This window comes from Theropithecus gelada, chromosome 8, assembly GCF_003255815.1.
Source record: "Theropithecus gelada isolate Dixy chromosome 8, Tgel_1.0, whole genome shotgun sequence".
Classification (NCBI taxonomy): Eukaryota; Metazoa; Chordata; class Mammalia; order Primates; family Cercopithecidae; genus Theropithecus; species Theropithecus gelada.
In genome coordinates, this window is record NC_037676.1 from 41,478,987 (window position 1) to 41,499,443 (window position 20,457).

The 20,457-nt window shown below is 41.9% G+C and overlaps 1 protein-coding gene across 4 annotated transcripts in view; it reads right to left on the reverse strand.

The window, feature by feature from the left end:
- Positions 1–20,457, reverse strand: part of SLC20A2 (solute carrier family 20 member 2) — a 127,758-nt gene that overhangs the window by 80,556 nt on the left and 26,745 nt on the right. Inside the window, exon 1 of one of the 4 annotated variants that reach the window (XM_025393302.1) lies at positions 5,675–6,760. The exons of the other annotated variants lie outside the window; for them this stretch is intronic. The gene's annotated coding sequence lies outside the window, so the exon portion shown is untranslated. Of the gene's footprint in view, positions 1–5,674; positions 6,761–20,457 lie in introns of those variants that run through there. 4 annotated transcript variants of the gene reach the window in all.

Sequence of the window (20,457 nt, forward strand, 5' to 3'; positions counted from 1 at the left end):
AAAAAAAAAAAAAAAAAAAAAAAAAAAAAAAAAAAAAGATCAGCTCCCTGTGCTCTCTGGAGTGAGGAGACACGTCGATCTTATCTCTGTACAGCCACCATGTTCACTGGGCCTCATATGTTCTGAAAACAGACACAGATGTAGAAAATAACAGTGCATGCAGCCTCATGTCTGAGAGGTCAGTTGTTTGAAACATAATGAGGTTGAAAGATTGAAAGACTGAATAGTAACATCAATATCTTATGACCAGACAAACTAGAGTTTGGCTCAAACTGTCCTCACCAGTCTTTTCTCACCTGAGGCAATTTTCAATACTCTGCAAACATGTAATTAACTATGCTATAAAAGCCAAGGATTCTACAGATCCCTCCGTTTTTTTTTTTTTTTTTTTTTTTTTTTTTTTCCAGACAGAGTCTTGTTCTGTTGCCCAGGCTGGCGTGTAGTGACGCGATCTTGGCTCACTGCAACCTCCACCTCCCAGGTTCAAGCTATTCTCCTGCCTCAGCCTCCCGAGTAGCTGGGATTACAGGTGTGCACCACCACGCCTGGCTAATTTTTGTATTTTTGGTAGAGAGGGGGTTTCACCACGTTGGTCTGGCTGGTGTCGAACTCCTGACCCCAAGTAATCCGCCTGCCGTGGCTTCCCAAAGTGCTGGGAATACAGGCGTGAGCCTCCGCACCTGGTCAGATCCCATTTTCAAGTGCTGAAATATTAGGGCCAAAATTCCCTGGCTAAGGTAAGGCGGGTCTTTTTCAGACATGGCAGTGCGTTACTTGTGTGACAGTTTTTATTTTTATCTTTATTATTTTTAAAAACCTAGCTCCTGCAGGAAGTGTAACACTTTTTAAACAGCACTGGCAAAACGTCCTCAGAGAGCCCTTTCTTCATTATGATCACAAAAAGGTTTTATTGTCCTAAATGCTATACAAAGTATAACGAATAGACACTCTCAGCGGCCTGTGTTTTCAACCGGAGACACTTCTGTCAAGCGAAAGCACAAAGGAAAATAAATATACAAAAGGGCACAGGCGTAACTAAATTCAGGTGCATTTCTATTATGTGCAAATAAAGGTGGGTGGAAGAGAGAGCAGAGAGATGAATAGGGGACTCCTAGGAGTAACAGTTTTGATCGGGAAAGGTGAGAATGGCCACCTTCCTGACTCTAGAGAACTGATTACAGATGAGAAGGCAGAGCACTTACTTGTGGCCTTAGCCATTCCAATGGAATTAGAATTTATTTGTATTAAGTCCATCCTATGTGTGCCACTGGGCTATCTGTTGTAGATACAAAATGTTGAGATAAAATGTGTCCCTCTCCTCTATCTCTAGTGGAGAGCTGACACACAGATAATACATTCCACTGTGCTTGGATTTGTTAGGGCCTTCTATGTTGCTTCCTGCTCCTAGGGTGTAGTGGGTAGGGTCCAACTTTCCCTGCAGCTCCCCCTCTTCTGAAATGGGCTCTGTGAAGACAGGGACCAACGTGGCCGCAGTCTGTGATATAAAGTGCTCATGAGCCAACATTAAGCTCCCCACCCCTCATATGGGCTACTCACTAACACTGCCCAGATCCCCTTCAGGTGGCTGTGAGGTCAGATGGGGAGGAGAGAGTCTATCTGGTAACACTGATGATAAAATACAGTAGATCCATATGCTAACACAGTATTATTCTCACATTATCTCAGGTGAGCCTCATTTGAGAGGAACACTGTCTTAGCTCAGAAAAGTAATTGCAAAATTTTCCTGGTTAATTATTAATCTTCTCTAAGTGACAAAAGGAAATCCAGAGCAAAGTCAGGGCTGGAAGGGACTCTGAGAGGTCATTTATCTCCTGGCTTTAGAGAGTACATTGAAAATACTGCAAACAAATATAATACCATGTTTAGATGACTTCAGGAAAAAGGGTTACATTTTTTGGCATCCAGATTCCCCATTTTATAATACCCTCCATCTTTGCATCTCATCCAGCAGAATCACTTGGGAGACTTTTTTAACACAGGCTGCCGGCCCCACCCCGTGGTTTCTGATTCAGCAGGGCCTGGGTGGGGCCTGAGATTCTGCACTTCTCACATGTTTCCAGGCTGTGCTGATGCTGAAGGAACAGGGTCCCCACTGTCAGCACCTCTGTTCCAGCCTAACCTTTGCTGGACCTGACCCTTTCATTCTCGATGGAAATAGATACCAGTGGGTCACCATTCTTTGGCACTGAGACACACATATACTTGAAGAACAATTTAAGAGTCTCCCGGTCATTCATTTCCTCTTCCAGGCTACATAACACTAAATAACAGAAGTTCCCTACCCTCTTATCATAGGTATCATTTTCCAACCCTCAATTAGTTTTTGGTTTTGTGTTGTTTTGTTTTGTTTTTTGGGGAGTTCTTTGTGGAGCCCTCTCCCAGTCTCTTTTCATTGTGGAGCCATGAACTAGACCCAGAACCTTAGAGATTGGCTGAGGTTGGGCATGGGGAGGGGAGGGACTCACAGACTCACAGAACCACGCAGGCTGTTCACGTTATTACTCTCCAGTACCCAAGTCTGCCTATCAGCCCTTCTTCTGATTCATGTGCTTCTAACTCCTTTACGAGCTGCAGTAATGCTCAGTAGACCTTCATAATGCCTTTCTTCTGAGAAGCTGAAGGCATTTCCCTAGCTAATATTACAGTTGACTCAATATCCTAAACCAGTGCAGGGTTAAGTAACTTGTTGAAGTGCAAACCAGTTCAGGAAGGGAGAATCCGGAACTCCAGATTTCTACCTAAATATCATTTTATGGAGAAAGATGCTTTGATATTTATTGGACTTTATAACAAGTCTATCCCCTCCACATAATAATAATAGTTTCAGGTGCAAGTGAAACTGTGAAGCTTCTCCTCTTTGCAGGAGGATTGCAACAGAGGACTGAGAGTGGGGGGCAAGGCTTCTGCGGTCAGTCTTGTCACTTGTCCCCATCACTTCCCAGCTATGGAAGAGAAAGGGAAGGCACAGCCCAGGTGGCACAGCTGGCACAGCCCAGGTGGCAAAAGCTCAGAGGAGCTGAATGCTGAAGTACCCTCAACCCACCCCACTCATTTTGTTTCCCTTTTCTTCATTTTCACATTTTTTTCTGCCAGTGTAGTTACTGAATGTCAGCGGCCCAGTTTCTGTGTCCTGCCTTGTTGTAGCATGTGGGTTGGAACTATGCTTTCCTTGTGCACTGCGTGTGCTGTGGGGTGCTTAATACATGCTAAATTATGACAGCAGTCCTCTGTATGCCCGAGAAGTCAGTCTTCCTCCCGAGGGCCATATCCCATTATGTTACACTTGTGTTTAAGACGGTCGGAAGCTGAAGGCATCCCTCCTGCTCCTTCCACTTTAGGAGCAGGTGCTCCTTCCACTTTAGATGAACAGCTGGAACTCACATAACATAGCCTCTTCCAACAAGATTTCTTTTAGAGAAAGAACATTCTAGGGATGTGATCACTGAGCATCCCAGCTCCAAGCCAAAAGGCAACCTGTTACATAGCGCAGTTCCCATTTAGCCATGCAGGCAAGGGACCCATTAAAACCTCATGTGAGTCAAGGGGTCCCAGAGAAAACGTTCCTCTCTGCGTTCCTGAGAAACCCCTCAAAGCTTCCGAGCAGAAGGCTATCCCTCTAGGCAGAAAGTAACAGTGAAATAAATCTCCTGCAACCGGCAGCGGTTCTGTCAGAGCCTCTGGGTCTGTAACTATTTTAAGACGTGGAGGAGTAGGATAAGAGCACGGGCAGCTGGAGAGAGTGGCTCCAACAGGGCTGCAGGGGAGACGTGTGGTCACCTGCCGCGTGGGGACAGCAGGGCAAGGGCAGGCGGGCTCGGCTCCTGGACTCCTCCTGAGGCCACAAGGCTGACCTGTTTCTCGGCACCTGGGCCCCCCGTGTGTGACTCTGCATAGAGCTCATCATGATTTGTCGCCCAAGGTCATAACCAGTCACGGCCAGCATCATTTCACCAGGCACACGGGGTAGAAGCAGCAAAGAGAATCGCAGCACCGGCAAACACTTACATAATGAAAACTATCTCCGCTCTCACTCACTGCTGCCACTCTCAGCACGTAAATCATTAAAACAAACACTCCGCAAGTGTTTATGTGCATTTTAGCAACTCGTCATAAAGCACACGCTTCCTAGTAGTAGAAAAACCTACAGAAATGTCTGTGAAATTAAACAATGGATAAATTCGAATCAGCTTTTCTCTTTTTGCAGGACTAAAAACTACAATAAGTCAAGTGAATACTGGCTTGAAAACTAATACCCAACTACAGTGTACCTTTAAAAATGCTCCACTGAGATTCTGATGGTGCCTTATTAACAATTAAAACTAAGAAGTAACAGCAATAAGTCAGAATTTTTTGGATAAACGTATTCTTTATGAAGGATTACTGGAACGAAACCCTTTTTACTGCTGAAGATGACATTAGAGGCTTCTGTTATCATTATAATTCATCTGGACAGCAAATTTCTCTTCAGCTCAGTAAAAACTAAGTATAAAGTAAATTTCTTTCTAAAAATAGCCCAAGAACTCAGTACTGCTTTTCTTTCTTTCGTTCTTTTCCTATTAAATGGAACACTGAAATATTTCCTTTCATTGTTGACACTTTATGTCATTTGCATTTAAAATCAGACAATACATAGTAACAAAGAAGTCTTTAACTACATCTTTTCAAAATAGGAAAACGGCATTCACAATACTAACCGAGGACCTGCCTCCTTCCTTGCTCTAGAGTTGACAGGCACAGATAGCTGGTAAGCACCTATCCTACTGCCTAGGAGAATTGTTTCATTAACATCTATATTCCTAAAGCTGATACATGTACTTGCTAATTGATGAAGAAATTCCTGCCTGGTTCCCTGCTGTAAGCAGACTGTTTGGCATGAAGTCAGTCCACACTGCAAACACACTTCTAAATAAGCAAGGTGATTCAAATGTAGTTTAAAATATTCAATATCAAAATTTTTTGTGTTCTTCAGTACAAATTTAAGTTGGCAATAACGTGTTAGATGAACTGCAGTTAAGGTTACAGAATCCCATGGTCTTTGGTTACTTTTGATAACTAACTCAGTCTAAAAGAGGATGCTTTAAATTATTCTCTAAAACCTTCCTCCTAAATTAATTTTTAAAAGTGCTTCTCTTTAGGCGTATATGGGTTTATTTTGTAGCACAAAATTCCCCTTAAAAAGATAAAAAACTGTCCATCTGTACATTAAAGAAAATTACATTTGACACTCCATTATTTCTACAAAATAAACTTGTAGCACAGAGTATGACAGGAATGAACTTTTAACATTTTTTTTCTCAAGAGTTAGGTTACCATAGTAGAAAATAAGCTCAATGACACAATACAATGTTTCTGTATTTACAGAAACCATATCCATTAGTCAAATATTTTAACATTAAATAATAATCTACAGATTGCTTTTGCAAAAATAAGAAAGAATCGAAAACTTTTCCTTGGGAAAATTGAATGAGGCAGATTTACTGCACTAGGAGATATTTAAAGAAAAACCTTTTGCCACCTTTCTTAGCTTTCTCTAACGTACCAACCTCAAAGCTTCCAGTTTTCCCAAGAGATAAACATTACTATGACGGTAACCTTAGGAAGATTTAAGGAGAAAAGAACAAAGAGAAGTCTTTAAATTCCACCCAGTACTTACAAGTAGTTTCCAAGAAAACTGAGCCACAATTCTTCAGAAGACTGCTCTCCTGATCATAAACACAATCTGAAGTCTAAAATAGATATCCTATCACATTAGGCCGAGAAGTCACATTTCAGCTTGCTAACTTCTACTTTTACAACTCATAGAACTAACCCCGGCTAAAATTAACCGCAGCCAAGCGGCAGGCAGGAACACGCTGATTTGCATCATGTGTGCCGGGATTTATTCACTAGGACAACATCGGTGTCCTCTTAATGGGAAATGCGGCCAAGGGGCGTGCCCTGGTGAACAATACATAGCATCATGATTATGCTAATTACTGAATTCAGTCCAATAATGCTAACTTCTTTTAAGTTGTTTTTGCAAGTACTGACAAAGAGAAGGAGTAAGCTTTTTCCTAACAGGCATTCACTTGATTTTTAAGCACATTCAAATCAGACCAAACTTTGGCAACAAGGTGGCAGTGCTGTGTGCTCTTTACAAGCAAAAGCAAAGCAAAAGGACATTCTATTCGATTAAACAGCGTGATTAGATGCAGCACTACATGAAATTAAATAGACACAGAACATACATATCGGAAAGTCTATCCACCAGAACCCTGAAATAACAGCTTTTTCTTTCTCTATAATGAACTGATTGCAGGGACTTGCTTTCTGGCTCTGCTTTCTTCTGCACCTCCCAAGGAGTAGCTATGAAGACACAGATTCAGTAATAAATCACAACTGAGAATAAACATCTCAAATATTTGCAAAGGCATTGTCCTTGGCAAGAAGCATTTTAAGGTGGATTTACTGCTTGGCTAGAAAAATTGTCCTCTGTAGGTGACTGACCATCTACAGAGCATGTTGGAACTCAAGCTAACAGGTAAAGACACCAAGCATACAGCTGATACTTAAAAGAAAATCAGAACATGAAAAACTTTCTCTCAAAAATATAAGTACAACTTATAACGAAGACATTAACTGCTTAGTATCTACTCAAGATGGTTTAGAATAGTTTGCTTTAGACTAAGTTCTGATGACATATTTTGCTCTTATTGGACACTCTATGAAAGATATCAAAGCACTTTACAAACGTCAATCAAATCTCCAAGCATCTTTGGGAGATGTCGTTTTCCTCTTTTTTTCCACAGATGGGTAAAAGACAGGGTAATTCAATTTCAATGACTTCAACCAACCCTGGATCACCCCATCACCTCCTGAGCCCTTTATAACATCTTCCATATTAACCACTTATCTATAATCCTATAGACCTTTTCAGAGCTGTTTGTTTTCCTCATTTTAAAATGTCATGTTAGTTTGGACTTCAGGAGGTTCACTCTACTTGACACCCAGATGCCAGGCCTGAACTCCAGGGGCTTAAAAAGCATTCCTAGACTCTCTCTTGCAGGCAGGCATCCTACAACATGGATCCCTAAAACATGGCGATGCCCTCAGGAGGCACTGTCTATCTGCAGCCTGCTGCCCAAAGTGCAAACGGTTGATCTTCATTGGTGTGAGTTGGACATCACCAGCACAATCTCCCTCCTGTTGTTTACAAACACTGCCGGCTGCTGGCCTGAGACTGCATCCCCTCGGCCTAACCTGAGGCTCTATGCCAGCACCTGCCCCACCTCTGCAAGAGGGTGGCTGGTATGCATTCCCCTTCACTCCAACCCAGAGTCATGGGAGGCAGCCATTTCCCACTCTGTGCTGAAAGGAGAGAAGTCAGCACTCATCAAAGATGGCTAGCTGCTAATGAACAGAATTGTTCTCAATAATCTACCACAAACTCACTCCAGAAGTCTTAATGCCAAAAAGGACCTTGTAAGGCTATTTTTGACACAATATTCTTATCCTATTATGTCATAGTTCAGGAGAAAAGTCTCTAAGCCAAAATATTATTTCTGCCCTAAACCACAAAGTAAGAAAAAGCAACTACACCAAGTGCTTTTCTGCATCAGAGTTTGTATTGGAGAGGAGCAATCCGATGTATGATGGATCCTACATCCATTCATCGGAAGGCAGGGGACCCTGAGCAATGCTCCGGTTCCTCACACATCAGATATGCCTAGTATGACTCTGCTGTTTCAACTGCAGCCACACTTGTTCCACAGTGGAAGAACCAAAGCATTCCAAATAAAACAGTACCTCCTCCAATTTACATTAGTCATTCTGCTGCTTCCTTTTCATTAGTGAAACTACTTGAGTCAACAGTGCTTTTGTTCTAGGTATACTTATGACAGTAGAGAAAAATCTGTATCAGAGTACCTTTAAAAGCAGAGTAAATTCTTCCCGTTTGTTCTCATTAATTTTTGGTGGTAGAGGAGGGACAGGGAAGGCGGTGACCTATGGGATCTTTAGTTCAACGAATCCATGAAATTAAAGAAAATTACTGTGTTTATGAATCTACACTAATGAATTAACCCGGATACCAACCTTCTATGAGCAACTACATGTATAATTTAAAATTTTCTAGTAGCTGCTTTTAGAAAAGTAACAATAAAGAGGTAAAATTAATTTAATAATATATTTTATTTAACTCAATATATCCAAGATATGATTATTTCAATGTGTAATAATCATAAAAACTATTAATGAGATATCTTCATTCTTTTGTTTGTGCTGCCCCAAGCCTGTGCAATCCAGTGCATATTTTACAATTAGTACATTCCAATCTGGACAATCCACATTTCCAATGCTCAGTACCCACATGTGCCTGGTGACTATAATAGTGGAAAGCCTGAGTGTACAAATATCTTCTGACAACAGCTTTTCTACAACATATACTAATATTTACGTGTTTGTGGGCAAGTGCACACTTACATACACTCGATAAACATCAACTAAGATACTAGGCATATAGGATGAAAAAAACCTAGTTTTTGTCCTCAAGGAGCTCAAAGTTTAGACACTTGGCATTCTTTGTTTTTTAGAGCTAGGGTCTCATTCTGTCACCCAGGCTGGAGTGCAGTGGCACAGTCACGGCTTACTGGGGCCTCAACCTCCTGAGCTCAAGCAATCCACCCACCTCAGCCTCCTGAGTAGCTGGGACTACAGGCATATGCCAGCACACCTGGCTAACTTTTAAATTTTTTTGTAGAGACGAGGTCTCACCATGTTGCCCAGGCCAGCCTTGAACTCCTGGGCTCAAGTGATTCTTCCACCCCAGCCTCCCAAAGTGCTGGGATCACAGGCATGAACTACTGCCCCTGGCTTCTTGGCATTCTTTACCTTTGAAATAATAGCAAGATATTCTGTGTTCTCTGTGTGTCTTCTTCTGGAGAGAGAAATTTCTTCATCACTTCATTAAAAGAGTCTGTGTCTCAAAAAGGTTAAGAGCCAGGAGACTAGACTAGCAGCAGATGCTGGGAGAAATGGAGAGCTATGGAAAACGAAGGAACTGAGATAGATAGAAGGGGAAAGATCTGAGGAGAAAGAAAGGACTAAAAGGAAGATAAATAAACAAAGAAGACAGAAGAATTTCACTGCTAGACATGAAATTTTAGTTATAAAATCATACAATAAAAATTGGCGGCGAGGCATGGTGGCTCACGCCTGTAATCCCAGCACTCTGGGAGGCCGAGGTGGGTGGATCATGAGGTCAGGAGTTCGCGACCAGCCTGACCAACATGGCGAAACCCCGTCTCTACTAAAAATACAAAAAATATTAGCCAGGCATGGTGTTGCACGCCTGTAGTTCCAGCTACTCAGGAGACTGAGGCAGGAGAATCCTCTTGAACCTGGGAGGCAGAGGCTGCAGTGAGCCAAGATCGCGCCACTGCCAAGATCACACCAGCCTAGGCAACAAAGTGAGACTCCGTCTCAAAAAAAAAAAAAAAAAAAAAAAATTGGCATGTTCCAGTTACTATGACAGGTGCTGGGGACAGATATAGAGATGAAAGACAAGGTCTCTATGTCCAAGGAGTTCACCTTTTAGCGACAGGAACAGACTCACCCAGGCAGATACAATACTTGGGTCAAGTATAAGACGCAGTTTATGTGTGATGTGCTATGGCTGCAGCAGGGAGAGGCGGGAGGGTGCCACACAAGAGGGACACAGTACCCTTTCTTTTCTTCTTTTTTTAATTGAGAAGATGTCTCACTCTGTTGTCCAGGCAGGAGTGCGGTGGCACAATCTTGGCTCACTGCAACCTCCACCTCCCAGGCTCAAGCGATCCTCCCACCTTAGCCTCCCAAGTAGCCGGAACTACAGGTGTACACCACCACACCTGGCTAATTTTTATATTTTTTGTAGAGATGGAGGAGTTTTGCTATGTTGCCCCGGCTGGTCTCAAGCCTATGATAGGACAGTAAATAAATAGGCTGGGCTTGGGTGATCCACCTAACTTGGCCTCCCAAAGTGCTGGGATTACAGGCGTTAGCCACCATGCCTGGCCCCTCATTTCTTAAATGAAGGTTATTTTCTGATTAAATTTTAAATTTATGTTCTGGAATAACTCAAGATTCTGCATTTTACTTTGGAACCTTAGAAAAGCATGGATAGGTCATGGAGAAATCAGGTATTCTAAAATATTTTAAAATGACATTTGGAAATAGCAGTGAAGTTTCTATTCTGAGCTATTTATCATCAAATTGAACCTGGTTATTTGATCAAACTATTTAAGGTTGAGGCAGGAGGATCACTTGAGGTCAAGAGTTCGAGACCAGCCTGGCTAATGTAGCGAAACCCCATCTCTACAAAAAACTTAGCCGGGCATGGTGGCACGCACCTGTAGTCCCAGCTACTTGGGAGGCTGAGGCATGAGAATCAATTGAACCTGGGAGGCAGGGGTTGCAGTGAGCCGAGATCACGCCACCACTCCAGCCTGGATGACAGAGTGAGACTCTATCTCAAAGGGAAAAAAAGCCACCAAAAAATGAACATTGAAGAAAAAACTCAACTTGTTAGGAATTCTCTGTATTTATTTATTTTGAGACACAGTCTCGCTCTGCCACAGTAGTGCAATCTTGGCTCACTGCAACCTCCGCCTCCTGTGTTCAAGGATTCTCCTGCCTCAGCCTCCTGAGTAGCTGAGATTATAGGTGTGTGCCACCATGACCGGCTGATTTTTGTATTTTTAGTAGAGACGGGGTTTCGCCATGTTGGCCAGGCTGGTCTCAAACTCCTGACTTCAAGCAATCCACCCACCTCGGCCTCCCAAAGTGCTGGGATAACAGGCGTGAACTAAATGTGCCTGGCCTATGTTAGGAATTCTTTGGATTGTAGCTGTGGACTCACAAAGACCTGGGTTCATAATGTACCCCACCACCTACTAGCTGTTTGACCTTGAGTAACTGAGCTCACCTCCGTGACTCGGCTTCCTCGCCTATAAAATGGGGATAATTATGCTGACATCAAGGGTCGGTGTTGGAAGGAAGTGAGATGTATATAGCACAGGCACACAGAGTCTCAATAAACGGCCGGAGCCATTATGCTCACAGCAGGTCTAGCAGCAGTGTGGTACTTGCTGAAGGGCAATTTGGGATATTGACTGAGTGTGGATTAAAGGCTCCCTGTTTTTATAGCATGAAGCTTCTTCAAAAAATAAAATGTTGAAAGGAACTTCAAATGGTTAAGTATTTCAGGAAAACCAAGGTCTGTTAACTCCTTTGGAAAACTCTGTAGCTGCGCCAGCCTGTTTCATTTTCTCCATGATACGGCCTCATGTCCCCAACCAGAGGTTAGCACAGGATTCAGGGACACTGACTGAAGAACACAGGCGAATCACGTGTCTGGGCAGACAGCTGCTGTAAAGTCCCCCTATTCCTTCCTTACCCTAGGGAGTCCCTTCCCGCACTGACTCTGGGCTTGGCCAGTAGGACAAGAGCAAACATAACGCTGGGCCCTGGAAAGTGCTGGCGCGTGGGGGCTCACCCTCTCTTGCGACTCCAAAATGCCCTGCCCTGGCTTCCCTACTGCATATGAGAAGGCCACATGGAGTGGGGACACGCCATCACTGCTAAGTCCCTGCTGCTGGTCAGCCCACTGAGTGCTGATGGGTGGGTCAGGCCATCCTAAACCACACAGCCAACCAGCTGCCAGAATCACTCCGGTGCCGTACAGAACTGTGAGGTACAGAAATAAATGTTTGGTTTTTTGAGCCACTAGTAGCAGGTGGTTTGTTATGCAGCAAAAGCTGACTCATACATACTCTCCAAAAAGGCTGCATGCTCAGGAGGGCTACACCAGTGTGATCCACAGCGATGCAGTCTTCACACTTCAGAAATGGACTCTATTCACATACATACGAACAGAGAGCTCTAACTCTACACAGAAGAAATTGTTATCTTCTTCAGCCAAAATAAAAAAAGACGTAAACTCTTCAAGACAGTGCTTTTAAAAACCCTGATAAATAGCTAATTCAGCATAATTTTATGACAGTTTTGATCAGGATTGTGAAAGTAAAGGCAGCATTATGACTGCTGTTGTTTGAATACTCATTTTAACATAGTTGATTTTAAAAATTATATTAGAATTCTCTTGGGGTTTTCATACTGCTCTACATTCAGAACAGCCATCGATTTAACAAACATTTGTTAAAGCACCATCAGGAAACTCCCAAGCATTTGCAAGATTTGTATAAGTGGCAGGATGCCCATGACCACAACAGAAAGTTGTGTCAACGACAGTTCTGCCTTTAAGAGGCTCATAATATGATAAGAGTCATGACACTGGCCATAAACTTATCATATAAGGGAGTAATTAGTAAGCATCCCAAAAGTTAAAAGTTCATTCCAATAGGAACATAAGTAACGAAGAGGCTTCCAGTTGTGTTAATCAAGAAAGGTTGGCCGGGCGCAGTGGCTAACGCCTGTCATCCCAGCACTTTGGGAGGCCGAGGCGGGTGGATCACCTGAGGTCAGGAGTTCGAGACCAGCCTGGCCTACATGGTGAAACCCCCGCCTCTACTAAAAATACAAAAAAAAGTAGCCAGGCATGGTGGCACACACCTGTAGTCCCAAGCTATTCAGGAGACCGAGGCAGGAGAATCCGCTTGAACCCAGGAGGCAGAGGCTGCAGTGAGCCAAGATCATGCCACTGCACTCCACCCTGGGCAACAGAGCAAGACTCTGTCTCAAAAAAAGAAAAAGAAAAAAAAGAAAGGCATCTTCAGCCAGGTGCAGTGGCTCACACCTGTAATGTAATCCCAACACTTTGGGAGGCTGAGGTAGGAGGATCGCCTGAGGCCAGGAGTCCCAGACCAGCCTCAGCACCATATCGAGAGCCCATCTCCATTTTCAAAAAAGGGATCTTGGAGGGAGTGGTATTTGTTTTTGTTTGTTTTGAGATGGAGTCTTGCTCTGTAACTCCAGGCTGGAGTGCAGTGGCATGACCTCAGCTCACTGCAGCCTCCACCTCCCAGGTTCAAGTGATTCTCCTGCCTCAGCCTCCCAAGTAGCTGGGATTACAGGCATCTGCTACCACGCCTGGCTAATTTTTTGTATTTTAGTAGAGATGGGGTTTCACCAAGTTAGCCAGGCTGGTCTTGAACTCCTGACCTCAGGGGATCCATCTGCCTTGGCCTCCCAAAGTGCTGGGATTACAGCCCACCACACCCAACCTGGGAGTGGCATTTGAAGGGAACCTTCTCCTAAGCTCTCAACAGTGGCAGGAGTAGAAAGAACACTATACAGAAGCAACACACAAGCAAAGATGGAGAAAAAGGAAAGCTATGTTTGTCTAGGGGATAGCTTGTACTGAGATTCAAGCTCCATCAAGTAATAGCTGCTTTGATGACTAAATTACTTAATTTTTCCAAATCTAGGCTATAAAGTATCCAATGAAAGTGGAATCTGCAGCAAGGTTGCCTGGTTCAAATGTCAGCTTCATCACTTTGTAGTTGTCTTGGGAAATTACTTTCTCACTGTGCCTTCATCACTTTTAAAATGGGAATAATAATTATACATGCCTCATGGGGTTATTATGAAGACTAAATGAGTTTTCTATTTGTAAAGTATGTAGAATAGTGCCTGGTATAAACGTTTTGTTAAATAAACTTATATGTTTATGCACATACAGCAAACAGATAGATATATATAGAAAGGCATGCATAAGTGTAGATATATAGATACAGCTTTATCACCAAGAACAGTACCTGGTATGTAGAAAATGCTAAACATATTTAAATGTTTCCCTTCCTCCTCCTTTGTCTGGAGTCCATAGAGATCTAGAGCACCAAGTCAGACACATTTCATGCACCCCAACATCATCCTCCACTCAGTTAAAAGAACACAGGCTGTCCTTCCTCTACTTTCACACTGGAAGCTTTTTCCTTTCTCTTGGGGGCAATAATTCTGCACTTGCTGATACAAGATGCTAGGCTTAGCCAGGCACAATGTCATGCCTATAATCCCAGCACTTTGGGAGGCCAAGGGCATAGGATTGCTTGAACCCAGGAATTTGAAAACAGTCTGGGCAACATAGTGAGATTTTTTGTCTCTAAAAATTAAAAAAAAAAAAAATTAAAAAAAATTAGCAGGTGCAGTGGTACCTGCCTGCAGTCCCAGGTACTTGGGAGGCTGAGGTGGTAGGATCTCTTGAGTCCAGGAGTTTGAGGCTGCAGTCAGCTATGATTATGCCAATGCATTCCAGCCTGGGCAACAGAGCGAGAACTTGTCTCAACAAAACAAAATAAAACAAAAGAAAAAGATGCTAGGCTTGAAACCACTAGAGACAGATACAACACAGCCACTAGCTTCAAAACAAAAGAGCACTAATACCTTATGTGATAAATGCACCTCAAATGGAAAAACAAGCACAGGCTTATTAAGTGCAACCTTCACTTCTATAATTTATTACTATGCAAGCTAATCTAAAACAAGAAACCCTGAATGCAGTAAGATTTTGGAGAAAAAGTAAAACATTAGATTTACAGCCACAGTAATTTGAAAGTTAGGTTAACAAAAACTTTACTAATCCCAGACTAATTTGGCTTGAACTAGATATACATCTAAACTGAAAATACTTCTAAATGCAGTTTTATTACTTGAATCAACACAATGTTAAACTGAGTTTCCTCTGTTTTTAAAAGGAAAGTACTAAGGATAGTTACTGGATTATACCAAAAACAAAACCAAAAAAAAAAAAAACCCACCAAAAGTGCTTGAAAATATTCTACTATGTTGAAATAAGTAACATTTTCCTGCAATTTTATAGTATTTACTTCTTTAGAAACCACTATTTCATAGGTGTCACCAAGGTAAACTTTACCCATCACAAACAAAACCTTATTGCCAATTTTGTATTGGGTAGAATGTGAAATAATGAGTTGTGCTAAACTGCTAATCATAAACATCCACTTCTCAGTTTATTCCCTCCGATAACAGGAAAACTATTAAGTATCAGGCAACAAGCTACTGATTGCCTAAATCTTTTGATACATGGTATAAAATAAGAATTTTTGTGATTTAAACCTATACTGTTTCACAATCATTCAAGTCTGTTTCAAGAGCACTTAGAGTCTTTAGGTAAGGATTACCCTACTTTTAACTCGAAATTTAAGACTTTCTGAGGAACAGAGGGCTGTAGGAGTCTTTTAATAGAGCCATATTCCTGGGTTCAGTCAAACTGAACCAACCACTAGCTTTGAGACAGTAGGCAAATTATTTAACAGAGTTCTCCCTGCCCATCTGTAAAATGAGGATAAGGATTCATCCACCTTCTAGGACTGTTGCAAAAATGACTTAATGCACATAAAGCACTTACATCAGAGCTTGGCATGGATTTTTGAAAAAATATATATATTTTATACATGGATTTTTTAAAAAAAAGAAAATATACATATAATATATATATTTTATATGTAAGCTATAAAATATATGTATTTTATATGTAAGCCCTATTTCAGGTAGACAGGGAACTTGCAGGGTATGCCTGAAAGGACCCTCATAATGACAGCCAAGAGCCTCCAGCTTCACTGTGAATAATTTCAAGTCTATTCTCAAGGCTCCTGCTCAAGTCTCTGAGCATCTGTGAGAGGCGCTTGAAGGGCAGATACCCACGCGTGTGGTGGAAGACAACACTTGATACCAATTTTCCAAGAGACATGGAAATCAAGAATTTGTTTTCTAATTTGTAATAGTTTTGCTGTAAATGGGTATGATCTGTTTTCAAACAGATAAACTAAGAAGTGGTCACTTTTGGCCAGGTGCAGTGGCTCACACCTGTAATCCCAGCACTTGGGAGGCCAAGGCAGGTGGATCACAAGGTCAGAAGTTCAAGACCAGCTTGGCCAACATAGTGAAATCCCATCTCTACTAAAAATACAAAAATTAGCTGGGCATGATAGTGGGCACCTGTAATCCCCGCTACTCGGGAGGCTGAGGCAGGAGAATCGCTTGAACCTGGGAGGCAAAGGCTGCAGTGAGCCGAGATAGCGCCACTGCACTCCAGCCTAGGTGACAGAGCAAGACTCCATCTCAAAAAAAAAAAAAAAAAAAAAAAAGTGGTCACTTTTAGGGTAAGCAGTTCAAAGTCAAGCTCAAATTAAGAAACAAAATATTCATAAGAGGATCTAGTTGCACTTGGCTATAAGAACACAGCAGGTGGCTACTTCCACAGGTCTCCTGATAAACGTACGTGATTGTATCCTTAGGTACTAAGTCTTTCATTTAAAAAGTACTAAAAACATGAGTGTTCGTTTTCAAAGTAGCTGAGATAAGCAAAAAACAAAGAAAAAAAAACCACCAAAAAACCATAAAACCAAACCCAGAAGGATCAACAACTCGGCTCTCAGAACTATAATAGCCCAATAATTATAATAATCCAAGAGACCATTCTGAGAAATGCCAGAGACCAGTTCCTTTATCATACAGGGGGATGGTTCACAAAAGAGGAGTGGACAAACAGTACTGGGATAGTCATGGTTGATTGTAGACCGCAAAATAAAAGCCAATTATCCATTTTAGACATTAATGCTTTCATTTTAAGAGTTGGTTTCTTCTTTTTGACATTATATTCTTGCCTCTCCAATTGCCAGGACAGGATGCATTTCCCACTTCTTTGACTCAGATCTGTTTTTTAAAAATGCTCTTTAAAAACAACTGAAAATTCTCCTTTTTTGTTTCCCAAACTAAGAACCTTTTATATAAACCATAAGGAACAGCTCTGGATAGATCCAGATTTCTTTACAATTAAAAAAAAAAAAAAAAAAAAAACCTCAAAAAACTCTTTTTCTTTTCTTTTCTTTTTTTTTGGAGATGGAGTCTCACTGCTATGCTCAGGCTGGAGTGCAGCGGCACGATCTCAACTTACTGTAACCTCCGCTTCCCGGGTTCAAGCGATTCTCCTGTCTCAGCCTCTCGACTAGGTGGGACTACAGGTGTGCACTACCACACCCAGCTAATATTTGCATTTTTAGTACAGATGGGGTTTCACCATATTGGCCAGGCTGGTCTCGAACTCCTGATCTCAAGTAATCTGCCCGCCTCGGCCTCCCAAAGTGCTGGGAATACAGGTCTGAGCCACCACACCCAGCCCAAAAATATTTTTCAATAAGATGGATAGAAATGTAAAAGTGCAGCACATTTATAAGGTCCAACCAACATTGTGGCTTTGAAAAAGAAAACTCTTGCCCTTCTTATTTAAAATTATTAAAGTAATAAGCAGCTAGTTAGACAAAGAGCATTCAGGTTGCTCATACACAGCAGATCAGAACTATGCATGCCCAAATCACAACATCAGATTAGTAGTCACTGTTCTTTGTATCAGCTTTAAATACACCATCTCTTCTCATAAGAGTGTTGTGGTAGTCAGTGCTCAGGAAAAATAATTAAGATAAGGAACGAATAACACAAAACACCCCTCAAACAATATCCAACAGAGTAGCTCTGAGATCATTTACTAAAGTAATCTCTCTCAAAACCACTTTTATGCTTAAACTAATCCTAGGCACTGAAAAAACAGGAAGAATAAATTACATTTAACTTGCCATTCTTTAGAATGCTGGACAATTCTGAGATGCATGGAGGAAAAAAAGTATTAAAAATAGCCAAGAGAAGGATTAGACAGCAGCTAAAACACAAAGGCCAGGGGTGAGATCAAAATTAGAAACATATAATGTCTGGAGAACTGTCCATATAAGGGCATCTTCATATCAGTAACTCAGTTGGAATAATCCACCGGGCAGAATTAACAGCTGCCACTATCACAGTGGCTGCCTCTCCACCTCTCATTCAGAAACCGCTGGAGTCTTGGGAGACACATATGACATGACTTTATGCTGTTATATTCAGACAGTCAATGTTTGGGGGTATTTTAAAAGCTGGTCTGAACTTTCCTCATCCTAGATGATAAACTTCATATATTTAGATCTTTCCTTTTCACACAAGTATGAAAAAGCAATAGAAGAGGATAAAACTTTGCTGAGCACTTTTAACCACTCCTATACCACATTGACTTGCATTCCCTAACCCCATAGATTTCCTGACTCCCCTGAGTAGGCGGCTGGTTGTACATTCTCATGTGTTCATTTATCCATCAGGCTCTCAGGGAGCTTCCCAACCTGGTGACAAGTGCTTGAGAAAAGAAATGAATAGGATCTTATCTTCCAGGAGTTCAGTGTACCCTGGAAGACAAGTACATAAATAATAATGCGGGTAAATCCTGTAACAGAAGTAAGGGATGCAATTCTCTCTGGGGCTTGGGGAGATTGTGCGATGGAAATACCCAGGCAGAAAAACAGTGAAAGGCATTCTAGGAAGAGCAATCAGTACAGGCAAAGGCTCAGGGGTAGGAAACAATGTAGCAGGTTCTGGGAATAGCAAGAAGTATGTGTTTTGAATACAAGTGATGAGATATGAATGGGAGAAGAGGTAGAAGATTAGGTTGCAAAAATAGATTGGTGCTAGATTGCTGGGGCCTATAAGCACCATGCTAAGGAGTGGGTCCATTATCCTGTAGCTCTGAGGCTCTCAACTCTGGATACAAATTAAAATCTCCTGAGAAGCTTTAGAACAAAATGCTGATGGCCTGTTATTTGTTAGCAATAATAATTGGGTCCAGGCATCAGCAGTTTTTAAAAACTCCCATGTAGCAATTCTAACCTGTGGGCAAGAACCACTCCGGTGGGCAACAGGGAGTCAACACCACTGCATCAGCTTAGGATAGCAATAGAAAAACATTAAAACAATAGTTAATTGGGTAACAGTGTGAAGAGCAGATTAGAAACAGAGATTAGGGGAGAAATGTCCGTTAGTTTATACGCTACTGGAAACAGGCAAGAGATAAGAGTAATTATTAGCCTTTTTTGGGTTACTGACTTGCATGAATGCCAACAATAAAAGTTAAAAAGCCCTTCCCCGGCTGGGCGCCGTGGCTCATGCCTGTAATCCCAGCACTTGGGGAGGCCGAGGCAGGTGGATCATTTGAGGTCAGGAGTTAGAGACCAGCCTGGCTAACATGGTGAAACCCCATCTCTACTAAAAATACAAAAATTACCTGGGCATGGTGGTACGCGCCTGTAGTCCCAGCTACTTGGGAGGCTGAGGCAGAAGCATTGCTTGAACTCAGGAGGTAGAGGTTGCAGTGAGCTGAGATCACACCACTGCACTCCAGCCTGGGCAATGGAGTAATACTCTGTTAAAAAAAAAAAGAAAGGCCCTTTTTCTAAGAGACATGCACATATGTCAAAAAACATACATGTAATTTCTGGGGCTGATAAAGCTCTGTGAGTGATGGATTCAGCTTAGGGAAGCCTGGTGTAAAGGCAGTGATGGAAAAAGAGAGACTGGAGGTAGAATCATAGCATTGATGACTTCAGTCATCAGGGAAAAGAGGAGGAATTCAGGATGACACTATCACTTCTAGTGTGAGAATTATAAATAATAAACATGTACTGTGCACCTAAGTGCCAAGAACTGTACGAAGCACTTAACGTGTATTGATCTCACTGATTTTTCCCAATTCTTTAAGATAGACTGATATCACATCTGTTTCATAGCTGAAGAATCTGAGATTTACAGACGTTAAATTGGCTTGTCCAAGGTCACATGGAGATAAGTAGTGGGGCAGAATTGAATCCCAGACAGTTTTGACTCCAGAGCTTGTGGTATTAACCTCTCCCCATGCTACCTCTGATGAATGGTACCTGTGTATTAAACAGGGGTGACAGGAGAGTATGGCAGGAGTAGGTTTAGGATGAGCAAGGTGGAGTAGGGATATAAAAAATCAGTTTTAGACATGCTGTGTTCAAGATAATACAAGATATACAGATGACAGTATCTGTTAAATCAGAAAAAATCGGAAAGAGATCAAGAGGTGAGAGAAGAAAGTATGGTAACAGAATATAGTATTTCTGAGTTCTCTCCGGTGCCAGCGCTGTGCTGAGTGCTTACTCACAATGGCAAAAGTCTATCACTATCTTTCTTCTGCAAGTGAGAGAACAGACCTGGGAAACCAGGGTCACATAGCCACTAAGTGCTGAAGCCAGATTTGAATCCACGAGGCTACCTTCCTAACCTCTAACCCACCCCCTGGCACTCTAAAAAGTAGAAATCCTGGGGTCATAAGTGGCTGTAGCCTCCCAACTATTCTAAGACTGCTAGTGTGTCTTAGAACAGAGGTCTAAGATACAGGGTTTTTTAAAAAAAGTTTTACATAAAAATGTTTGACAATATTTATGTATTTCCACAACCTCAAGGATTTTTATATTGTTTCAATTATCAAAGGGTCATAAGGGATAGCTTAGTCTCAACCAACTTCAACAAATATTGGCGGTGTACTTCCACAGGTCGGTATGCAAGCTTGGGTGCAAACCCATGGGCATGACACAGCATGACACCAGTTTTATATAAAACACA